The sequence below is a fragment of the Meriones unguiculatus genome, chromosome 2 (genome assembly GCF_030254825.1).
Source record: "Meriones unguiculatus strain TT.TT164.6M chromosome 2, Bangor_MerUng_6.1, whole genome shotgun sequence".
NCBI lineage: Eukaryota > Metazoa > Chordata > Mammalia > Rodentia > Muridae > Meriones > Meriones unguiculatus.
The window spans coordinates 72434039-72446280 of NC_083350.1; positions in this window are offsets into that span (position 1 = coordinate 72434039).

Consider the following 12242-nt stretch of genomic DNA (forward strand, 5'->3'; position numbering starts at 1 on the left):
CTCACCCCTCAGCCAATCCGCCTGAAAGTCTGTGTAGCTTATTGAAAGGCGTAGGGGTAGGCCCTTCTAATTCACGTGGGTTGGGCATGGATTTAAAAATCCTGGTTGTGTTTTATTTATTCTGGACAGCAAGGAAAATGAAATTCTTAGAGGAAACTTAAAAAAAAAAAATCCCACCATTGATAGCTGGTGGATCACGGCCTTAGAAATGCCAACACAAGTAGTATGTTGATTCATAATGATTTATTCTCTGTAGTTTGGGGGCCTATTCTATCATCTAAAGCCCAGGAATGGAACAGAAGAAGTCAGTTATAAAGAGGAAGAATTCCCACACTCATTATTTCTGCCCATGGCTTTCCGCTGTATTTACCAGGACACACACCTTTGCTAGATAAAATTGTTTTCAGACAAACACGGACCCAGCTTCGGAAGCAATTAAAGTAGGAGGTCAGGTAAAAATAGACATACAGTTTTTCATTTTCGTAACAGAGAGTGAATACTTCCTTTTAAACGCTTGAAGTTTATTTATTTAATTAATAAATTTGGAGAAAAGTTATGCGCTTTAGAGGAAAACAAGGCACCTGCATCTAAGAGTGTGCTCTTCAAGGTAAGAGAAAAACTGCAGACAGATGCATTATTACTTTACAGCCCTAGTGAATATCACTCATACAGGCTGGGCTCATTCCATACACAGACACACACACACACACACACACACACACACACACACACACACACACACAGCTTAAGCATAGAGTGATACAAGAGAAGGCATTCCCAGACAGCCCTGCAATGCTCAGAGCTCAGCTGATTCCTGGACCAGTCTCTACGTCTACAGTTCTCTGACTTTATAAGTGAGTGAAAGGATTTGCCGAGAGGCAGGATTCTGGTCTCTGGAGTCAACCATAAGCATGTGCACCACGAAAGGCAATTATGGAAAAGTGACCCCTTGTGGTGAAGGGGTCAAATTCAGTGTACTTTTGACAGCAAACCAGCCAGACCCCTAGCTGATAGAGCCCCATGTTAGGTCCTCTTGTACAAACCCCGCCCTGCAGCATTTCTGCCCCTGTGTCCACCACAGTTAATTCACCCCAGGAAGTTCATTTGGAGGAAGACACAAAACTTGGGTTTTTGCATGGAAGTCACTTGATTTTCAGACACCCAGGATCTCTGTGGTTATGACAATGGCGCTGCTGACTGCTCTTTCTGAGGCAAGGCCCCATGGGCTCTATTAACCAGAAATTTGTAAATAAGTTCTCAATGCTCTTCTTTCACCCAAGATTGAATTAGTTTTTAATTGAACACCGTAAGGATTTTGTGCTGACTAGTTATGTCAGCTTGACAACTTAGAGTCATTGGAGAGGAGGGAGACTCGGTTGAGAAAATGCCACCATAAAATCGGGCCCCCGGCATTTTCTTAATTGGTGACTGATGTAGAAGAGCCCAGCACTTTGTGGGTGGTGCCATTTCTGGGCAGATGATTCTGGGTCTCTAAGAAAGCAGGCTGAGCAAACCATCCAGTAAGCAGCACCCCTCCGGTGGCCTCTGCTTCAGCTCCTGCCTCCAGGTTCCTGCCCTGCTTGAGTTCCTGTCCTGACTTTCTTCAGTGATGAATATAATGTGGAAATGTACGCCAAATGACTCCCCTTTCCCCCCTCACGTTGCTTTGCCCATGGGCTTTCATCACAGCAATAGTAGCCCTGACTAAGATTCAGAATCACAAAAAAGCATTCCATGCGTGTTTGTGTGTGTGTGCGCAGGTACATGGGTGTGTGTGTTCAGGCACACATACATGTGTTCAGTGCATGTGGAGGACAGAGGTCAACATCAAATAACCTCAATTACCCTACAGTTTATTTAATTTTTTTTTTGTTGTTGTTCTAAAGCCACATTTGGCAACATGATTTCTCCTAGCTTAGTCCCCAGAACATCTAGGTATTTCAATACTCCTGTTTTATTTCCCTACAGAAGAGGCCTATGTGGACCAGGCAAGGGCCACAGCCAGGAGGTAACTCTGCCTATTCAAACGCTTTGTGCCTATCTCTGTCTACAGTGAATTTTGTTTTAATACAGCCCCAGTCAGGCACTTTCCATACAATAAAAATACTAACGATTGTCTTGAGCTTCATGAGTCTAGGAAGCTTGCTTTAATAATCTGAGCTTAGCAGGGTGGGGGATGCTTCAAGACCAGCCATTCTTAGGTGGGCTGTTGTTGTTTTTACATGGAAGCGCAGAGACAAATCTGATTTGTTTTTGAGAGTTAGGTGTGCTGCTGAGAAAAAGAAAGCTCCCAGAGTCCATTGGGTTTACTCTCCCTCTTGGGTAAGAGGCCAGTCTCTCAACCCCCCACTAACTATTTGCTGTAGAAAACTAATTTCATTTCTGCCAATAAGGCCCTTAGATAAGTTTGATTTTCTCATGATGAAAATTAATATTCATTCTGTTTGCCCCGTTCATCTCTTTGCTAAGATACAGTGGGGGGCTCATTTTCTCCAGCCTAGACCATGACCAGGCCATATTTGTCCACCAAGAATCTGGGAGATACAGATGGGCTGACCTTTCCAGAGCACTTGCAGGTAGGAGTGGAGCTACGTGTTCCAAATGTAGTTAGCTGGGTTTTGAAGATGGAATTTTATGAACATGCAAAGGTCATCGAACAAGAAAATACCAACCCTCGATTCACACAAAGGAAAATTTAACTCAACAGGGCATTTATAAATAAGAGGAGAAGCAAAAAAACAACCCACTGTTCTCTGTGTGTGTGTTCATGCATGGGCACATGCATGTGGGGGCCTGAGTGAGCCTGAGTTATTGCTAAGGAACCATCCACCCAGTGTTTCGAGGCAGGGTCTCCTCCTGGTGTCTGGGGCTCAGTGGTTGGGCGGGCTGGCCAGCGAGCTCAGGAATATGCTGTCGTCTGCCTCCCCAGCAGTAGGACGGCCACCATGCCACCACCATGCCTGGCCTCTAAAACTGTGCATTCTCAGGGTATAACTCAGGTCCTCATGCTTGTAAAGCATCTCCAAAAGCTTGTTGAAGACAGAGCCTTAAACTCCATTTATGCTTCTGTTTTCTCCCTTCGGAAATGGAAGCTGTTGTTCCCTCTACTTAGTGGAGCCAGGGCCTCCCCAAAGTTCTGCTTACATGATGAGGTTATTGTTTTTCTGTTTGAGTAGAACCAGGATTGTGGAAGCCTTGAAATCACATATATGCAGAGACAAGTTTTTCTTGCTGGACAATTACACATCCACAGATATTCGTTGACTCACCACGGGCTAACAATTGTTGACCCATATTTACTCATTAGGGTATTTGGGGCTTGTTGGCAGGATTAACACAAGGCACAATTGTTGATCCGATGAACCTTATGAGCCAGCGTCCCATAGCCAACAAGCAGGAAATGGGCAGTTTAGGGAAGGAGATTGGTCCTTGCTCAAGTACTTGCCAAGTGCTTGCTCTTGACGTGTTTTGTGTTGGCCTTTGCTTGCCGGCCCCTGGTTCTGCCTTGTTTGCTCCATAGTTGCCATCACTACCTGCCATTCTCTGCATTCACTTGAAAAACCGTTTGTTGTCCAAGCACCTTGAGCTTCACGAGAGCAAGGAGCATGCGTTTCTTGATTTCTGCAGTATCACCGGGCACAGGAAAACTGCCGAACGTATCTAGCATACGCTGAGTAGATGTTTGTTAGGGATAAGGCCCCAGCCTTGTTGGGCCCATAGGGTTAAGTATACTTTGTATGAACAGCAACGTGGCCAGTGGCTGGTGCCCAGACAAGATTTGTTAAGTATCTGTTTCCTTCCTTCCTCTCAAGTCCCACTCTTACCTTTTCCTTGTAGAAATTCCTAGGTTCTAGGCATCTACTATTCAAGTGGCCCTTGCAAAACTTCTTGGGAAAAGATTTGAGGAAAGTCCGAACATCTAGGGTGAATGCTTGCCCAGAACTGTGGACATCTAAACTTCAAATTGTGGAATCACAGGATCATGTCCTTATTAAAGGAATCTGAAGTAAGAGCTAAGCAGAGAGGCAAAGCTGGAGCTCATGACGCCTTCAGAGTGTTGGTCTCCTTTGCTGCTGTGAGGATGCTTGATCCACAGAACTTCTGCTGTCTTGGCGAGGGTTGGTATTCGTGATGTCAGAGAAGTGCACCTTGGCTGGAGCGGACGAAGGCTCTGCGGAAGCTTTTGGCCACACAACCAGGAGATTTGAGATTTAGTCTGAAGCTGTCTGTCAATCATCTTAGAAACAAATACATATGTCATGTGAGAAAACATCTCTCTATGAGTAATGGAGATGTTTTTCAGGACCCTTAAGTAAAACGGGACAGTACAGCACAGCCACCCTCAGGATCACACAGTCTCATTGGGCTTTCATTGTGGGTGGCTGTAGGTAAACTCCAGGAAGAGAGTTTTGTGTGTGTGTGTTTGTGACAATAATAATAACAATGAATATGTGATAAAGGGATTTGGAAAATAAAATATTGATTAGGAAAGTAAAAATTGTAATTTAATCATTAAGATTATCATTATAAATATTTTTGACATATTTCATACCATAGGTTTTGTTTTTACCTCTCTATTGGTATTTATATATTGCATAGGCCAGTCTGTATAAATTATATGTGTGTGAGTGTGTGTGTGTATACACGCACACACACACGCTCTCTCTCTCTCAATCTCTCTCTCTCTCTCTTACACACACACACACACACACACACACACAATTTCTTTTGAGAGATGATCCCATTATATAGCACAGTCACGCTCTCTTTGCCTCCTCCTCCCAAGTTCTGGGATTATAGCAGGAATGCTTTCTTTTTCCAGATAACATATTATGAACATTTTCTTACAGAATAACTGTCCTTCAGAACTGTGATTTTCATTATGGCTGTTTGTGCTGTACTGTACATAAGCACTTGAATTGCTGTAGGTTTAATTTCTCATTTTTCTAGTAATATATGTTTCCAATATAGAACTCTTGGCGCACCACCACGTTTGCTCTTCTGGCTTTTTCATCTCCGCAAATGTCATTAGCACTTTTTGAGTCGCTCAAATTAGAAATGTGGGAGCGATCCTTTCACTTCTTTAAAAGTTTGTTTTCTGTATATTACCACATATGGCTAGTTCTGGCTCTGGACTGTGCCTCCAGCCTTCTGCCCTCCCCATCCTCACTGTCCCTGTTGGAGGATACGCCTACTTCAGGCCATCCCTGGGAGCACTCCCTGCTGCTTCTGTATATTCCTTGTGATCGTTTAAGCCCATAGATTGGACCAATCATTCCTTGAGTTGGACCCTTTAGTGGCTTCCTGAATTTGCACAAAATTCAATGTCCTTCAGGCCTTCTGGATCCCCAGGTCCCTTCCATTCTAATTGTACACAACTCCATTTTCTCTTTTCTTCTTTCTTTCTTTCTCTCTCTTTTCTTTCTTTTTCTCCTTCCTTCCTTTTTTCCTCCCTCTCTCCCTCTTTCTTTCTTTCTTTCTTTCTCTCTCTTTTCTTTCTTTTTCTCCTTCCTTCCTTTTTTCCTCCCTCTCTCCCTCTTTCTTTCCTTCCTTCTTTCTTTCTTCCTTCCTTCCTTCCTTCCTTCCTTCCTTCCTTCCTTCCTTCCTTCCTTCCTTCCTTCCTTTCTTTCTTTCATGTTTCCTGATCATGTCAGCCTTTGACCATTTCCAAGAGTCATGCTCTGTGTCTCTCTCCTTTCTTCTGGGATTTTTTTTATCCACCATGCCCCTCCTTGAAGGTCTCGCCTTGCTTGTCCCTCACTGATTTCTTTTCTCTTCTGGTTTGGTTTAATTGTTGTTTCCTCAGTCAAACTGCTAAAACTCACATTGTCCACAAGCCCTTCAAAGCAAGGCGCTTATTTAATCTATGAATTTAAGTTTTGAAATTGGTATTTCTTTTCTTTTTATCACCTGTGTGTTCTTAAAATTAGCTAAGTTGCCACAGAAGAGGACATTGCAGCCAGTCCTGAAGAGACCTGATAAGCTAGGGTCAGATGGAAGGAGAGGAGGTCCTCCCTTATCAATGGACTTGGAAAGGGGCAGGGAGGAGATGAGGGAGGGAGGGTGGGATTGGGAGGGAATGAAGGAGGGGGCTATGGCTGGAATACAAAGTAAATAACCTGTGATTAATATAAAAAATAAGTTTAAAAATTAAAAAAAATTAGCTAAGTTGTGAAAAGATAAGTCTGTATCTATACTGTATGTTTTTATATTCTTAATATTATAGGACAATGTTTATGAAATTGTTGGCTCATTGTAAAACATAAATTTATCACATCCATTAATGAGGCTCATTTTGGAAATTGGATCCTTTGAATCCCCCTGCCCATTTCACGACAGTGTGACATTAATTATTCCTAGTGTTGGTAGGGAGATGAATAAATACACATATGGTTGGTGAACTTTCTAGAAATTTGGTCTTTTCTTTAGGTTTCTCTTTATCTTCTTGTCCATGAAAATGTCTACTAATAAGACACATACAGATGAGAGCAAGACAATGCATTTTCTCAGCTATTTTCTGTCAATGTGTAAGAGTTGTAGAAACTGATGGTGTTTATAATTTTCATATAGGCACACATCATATTTGATAATATCCTTCCCTCCAACTCATCCCTATCCTATTTCCTAGTAATCCCTGTTTAACTCACCGGTCACATACAGACACAGATGTATTTAAATCTAGATTCTAAACACTAAAGAAATCACAGCACTTGTCTTTCTGAGGGTAGCCTGTTTTGCTTAACATGATGATCCATCCATTTCCCTGAAAATGGCATAATTTCACTCGGGTTCATGGCTAAATGAGATGAACTTATTCACATAAAATTCTCTTTAGTTATTCATCTGATGGTGGTATCTAGGCTGCTTCCGTACCTTGGCTGCCACATGTATGGTACTTCAATGAACATGGATGTGTGTATGCCTTTCCAACATGCCGACTCAGGAGCGGTGGAGCCGGGTCCTACAGTGGCTCTAGTTTCAGCTTCCCTGCCTGCGTACTACTGCGCCTCCCACCAGCAGTCGTTAGGCCCCCTCTGCCCTGCAGCCCCTCCCGCATGCAGAAAATAAATGAACCACCGTCACTGCAATCTACATTTCCAGTTCTGAAGTGTGTTCTGACGGCGGCGAGGCAAAGGCAGCACTGTCTGATTTCCTGAACTCGGTGCAGAGGAGACAGTAGAGAAATGGGAACAACAGTAGAAGAGAGTGGAGCGGCGGAGCCGCAGGGGCCGTGTCGAGGTTGGGGGAGATGGCGCTCAGGCCACCTTGTTCCACACAGGGCCTTGGGTCTACCACATTTCCTTTTGGTGTCAGTTGACTTAATATTTAGTTTAGAAATGAGATCTGGCTTCTGGATGATCTTTAAGGGCCTTCCAGCTTTAAAAAGTCTTTCATCATTTTAAAGTCCATGGGGGTAGAGTGATTTTGAATTTCTGGAGCTTGTGTTCTACCGTCTTTGGCAAACCCCTACGCCATTGGTCTGCTCACTTGAAACTAAAATACACACGTGTCCTTTAACCCCGGCCGTCAGTCACTGTAGTGAGGAAGGGAGAGATGGACAGATGAGGTCAACCAGATGAAAACGAGCAAGTGTGGGAAGAAGTAAACCCTTGGATTCCCTTCCTGCTCAGAGTACACTGGGCACACTTCGATGGAGTTACGAGGATGTGAGTTCCGGGCTGAGTCCCACACTGGGGAGGTGGGGATTTTACTAACAAGGTTTTATGGAATCTATTAGATAATTGCAAGACCCAGGATGTTTTGAACCTAATGGGACATCAGTGCAATTGAACTCCCAAACAGCTGTCATTCATTTTGGGGTAAAACTTGTGAATTAATCCCTTTATGTCGTCGTGTTCCCCCCCCCCCCCCCCCCCCCCCCCGCCAATCCATTTCCTTTTAGATTGTAAGAAGTGTGCCTCAGGTAAAGGTTAAACTTTTCAAACTGTTCAGGAGACAAATCATTTCAAAGGTTTGTGTGGAAAGTATTCTTTTAATTCAGATTGGTGAGAGTTGCCAGGGTAGCAAATTAAAGATTTATTATCTGGGAATTTTTGGATCACAACTTAACACAGGTTTACTTGCTTTATTCTAAGATGCTTGGAGCATTTCCAGTCATCAGGCTTTCTACTTGAGCCAGGTATTGGAGACAATGCCAATGCATTGATTGATTAATCAAAGCGGCTGGTGTTGTGGGTTCTGTTCCTGTGACATAGACTTGTGCAAAAGGAGATGTTGACATAGCTTTTTGATTATTTTTTTTCACCAGATTATTGTGTGCTGGCAGCATTTTTCATATCATGCTAATCACATAAAAGTGACCCCCAGCTAGACAGATTAGGCCTGGAGGACAGATTAAGCCTGGAGGTTGGGATGGCTTTGAAAAAGTGTGTGCGTGTGTGTGTGTGTGTGTGTGTGTGTGTGTACTCTCACACACATGAGCATGTAGAAACCGGGGTATTGCTCCCCAGGAGCTACACCTTGTGTTTAATTTGAGATGGGGTTTCTCACTTGCATTGGAGTTTCCTGACTCTACTAGGCCAGCTGGCTACTGATCCCAGGAGAACCGGCTGGCCTCGCTAGTGTTGGCCTTACAAAGCTCATGTTAACGTATTCTAACTAATTCTTGGAGATTTTCATAGTATGTATTTTCACCGTAGTCATCCCTACCTCCCCCAGCTCCTTGAAGATCCACTTTCACCTTCCTAGTCCTCCCAACTTTTCTTTCTAGATAACCCACCGAGGCCAATTTGTGTTGTTTGTATGCCCTTTCTGAGCATCCGTGAGAGCACAATCAACTGACCAGGGGCCACAACCTTGAGGGAAACTGACTGTCTTTCTCCTGTCTGCAGCGTCTTGATTGGAAGGGGGTTGGTGAACCCCTCCTCCGTCCATGCTGGAATGTGGGTGGCATGTTCGGCTTGGTATGTTGAGCCCAGGAACTGAACTCAGATCCTCACGGTTTCTCAGCAGGCGCTTTGCTGATGATCTACCTCCCCACTCCCCGTGAGTGAATTAACTCATCAAAACGTACCATGTCCGAGGTCGCCAGCCAAACAGAAAACAAGGATCTTGGTGATAGCGCCTTGTAGTTACTCAGTCTGGATCAAATGCTGGAAAGTGAGCAGGTATTCCAAACTTCAGAAACTTGAGGACAAATGGAACGTTACTGAGCTAAACTCCCCCAAGGCCCACGAATGGATGCACTTTTTCTTGCTTTTGAAATTAATTTCAAGTCCGGGGAGTGGAATACATAATGTCTGTAATAATTTCAGAGTGAATCCCAGGGAAGTTAGACATTAAATCTGGCTGAGATTTCACATTATAGGAATTACTGAATGTGTGCCATTAGCAAACATCACTCGGCAGCCTACTGTATCTGAAGCTGCGAGGTTTAAACAAATACTCCAGCGTAACATTTCACTTATTGGGAGGCGTGACCAAACAATCAAATTACCAGGAATACAAGGGGAGTTCTAAACAGCCTGGCATGGTAAATTCTCCTCTCACCCTGCATCAGGCACTGCTTTCTTTCGGTTACCTCGGAACCAGAAGCCAGGGAAAAGGTGTATAAAGGACGTTTAAGGCCCTCATTCCATAGAAACAAAGACCGCTAGAGTTTAGGCATCTTTTTCGTTTCCTCCCACTGACACTAACTTTTGGCTTTGGCAGGGACTTTTAGCCAGCTTCCTGTTCGCACCGTCTGTCTTTCCTTATATGTGATTTATTTTTTTTTCTTGAAAGCCTCACTGCAGGATGGAAGAGACACACCCTGCGTCTTGCTGGCAGAGGCGAACATCTGCTTTCCGAAGAGCTTACGTGTGTGATAGCTTGCACGGCGCAGACACAGTGTCTTGTGCTCAGCTCTGGGTTTGAACACGTGCTACTTCACATAATGGTTAGGGACCTACCTACTCTGCTCATATGAGCCTCCTGCCCGGGGCATCTTTGACAGAAGTCACAGGTCAAGGGATCCCTAGTTACTGCTTCATTCCATGGAGTTCCATTCCCAAAGGGGTGACCAGAAGGAGACTGAAGAACTGTTGGCCAGCTTCCTGGCTCTGCTCCTCCCCACTTCCCTTTTATATGCTTCCTTCCTTCTTTCCTGCTTTGCCTTCTGTTGTTTGGCGACAAGGTCATGCTTTGAATCCTCAGCTGCTCTGGAACTCGTTAAATAGGTCCAGGTTAGGCTGGAACTCAAGATCCTCCAGCTTCTGCCTCTGAAGTGCTGGGATCACAAGCGTTAGCCTCCGCACCTGGCTGATCACTTCGGTTCCAGCAGAGCTTCCCGCTCACAAACCCTCCAGGCTCTAGCAGTACTTGCCCACGTCACCACGCAGAAGATGCAGTCAGTTTGCTGTGGTGTGAGCGTGGAGGAAGCCTTAGGGCTGTGTCTCAGCGCCTTTTTCTGTGGCAGCTGCTGGAAGGACCAGGTCACGGTATGGTATAGATGGACCCCTTAGTCTACTGGTGTTCATCGGAAAAAAAAGCCTGAGGCTTGACATACAGCTCAGTGGTAGTGAGATGTGATCCTCAGCATGTCAGTAAAAAGATCACCAAATAAAATACAATAAATCAAAACAGTGATGGCTCTCTAGAACCTAAAATAAAACTTAAAAGAGCGAGGCATGGTGGCTTATGCTTGCCTTCTCGACATTCAGGGGATGGAGGCAGGAGGATGTAGAATTCAAGGAAGCCTCAATTACATGGTGAGGTCAAGGCTAGCTTGGACTACATGAGACCTGTTTCAACAAGGTGAGCAAGAAGTTTAAGCCACAGGATGCGCATTCTGTCTACCTAAACTAGGACAGGATAATAAGAGATTTCTGAATGAAATAAAAATCACCTAGGTCGCCTAACCAAATCTGAGTTTTGTGTCTACCAAGCAGCCCTGGATATGGCGGTAGGTGGTCAGGGCTGTGGTGCACATTTGGACTGCACATCTGGGTTGCCCATTTGGCACTTGTAAGTTTGGTTTCCGGCTCCTCCTGCTGCTGTCTTCAGGAAGGTTGGGAAGGGACCTCAGTTCCCGACGGAGTCCCTTCTGCTCATAGGTATATTGCAACTTGCAGTCTGACGGGGGAACCAAAGCCCGGATGCACAGCGCAGCGCCTCAGTGTATTTTCCCACGTACGGAAGCCTTTCTAAACTAAGCCGAAAGCACCCAGGAGCTGAATCCAAAGCACATAAAACAAAAATCCCAATTTAAAAAGTGGAAGGAAATATCACTTTGCTGCCACGCTAGACATAGTGCTAAGAATTTTATTTTCTGCTTTTCCAAGAAAACCTCCCAGAACTTTAGTCCCCCGAGACTCCCAGAAGGAAGGAAAAGGCCCTTGCCCCAGCCTGCACCCCACTCTCCACACACTGGGGAGACAGGCTGTCTTCTACCCACCCAGGCAGCAGCAGGGCTGGGGTAATCAGGAGAGTGGAGTGTTTTCTCAGCTGCTGTCTCCTGCTCCCCCCTCTCGCAAGAGGAGGTGTGTGAGATTCTGGGAAAGGGCTCCAGGAAAAGAAGCTATCTGGGCTGTCTGAAGGAGGAAATTAGTTGGAAATGGTGACATCACTCGGAGATAAATTCACCAGCGTTCTTTGCCTTTTGTGGAGCACGTGGCCAGTGTGACTTTGAGGCACTGTAGGTTCATTTCCGTCCCTGTTCGCTGCTCACCCTTTAAGAAAATCCTCTCGTCTGGACATGTTAACTGCTTGGCTGACATTGTCTAGGGCAGAAGTCCTGACCCACTGAAGAGGCTCATTAGCAGAAGAGGAGGGTACTGAAGCTTCCAGAATAGTGTGTGTATGTGTGCGTTGCGTGTGTATGTGTGTGTGTACTTGTGTGTGTGTGTGTGTACTTGCTACGTGAGCATATGAGTGTGTGTGCCTGTGGGCATGATCTTGGTTTGTAGATGTGTGTGTATGCATGCATGTACTTGGTGTGTATTTGTGTGTGTGTGTGTGTTTATTTGTGTGTTCACGCATGTGTGGAGGCCAGAAATCCACATCCAGTGTCTTCCTTGTTCTCTTCTCCACCTCATTTTTGCGGTTAGTGTTCCTCTTTGAACCCAGACCCAAGCAATTCATCCAGGTTGGCCGGGCAATGAGCTCCAGGGGCGCTCTTGTCTCTGCCTCCCATTGTTGCTGTTATAGAGACATGCTGCCGACTTTTGCGTTTCCTTGTGGGTGCTGGGGATTGGAGCTCGGGTCCTCATGTTTTCTTGGTAGGCACTTGCCCGGCAGAGGCA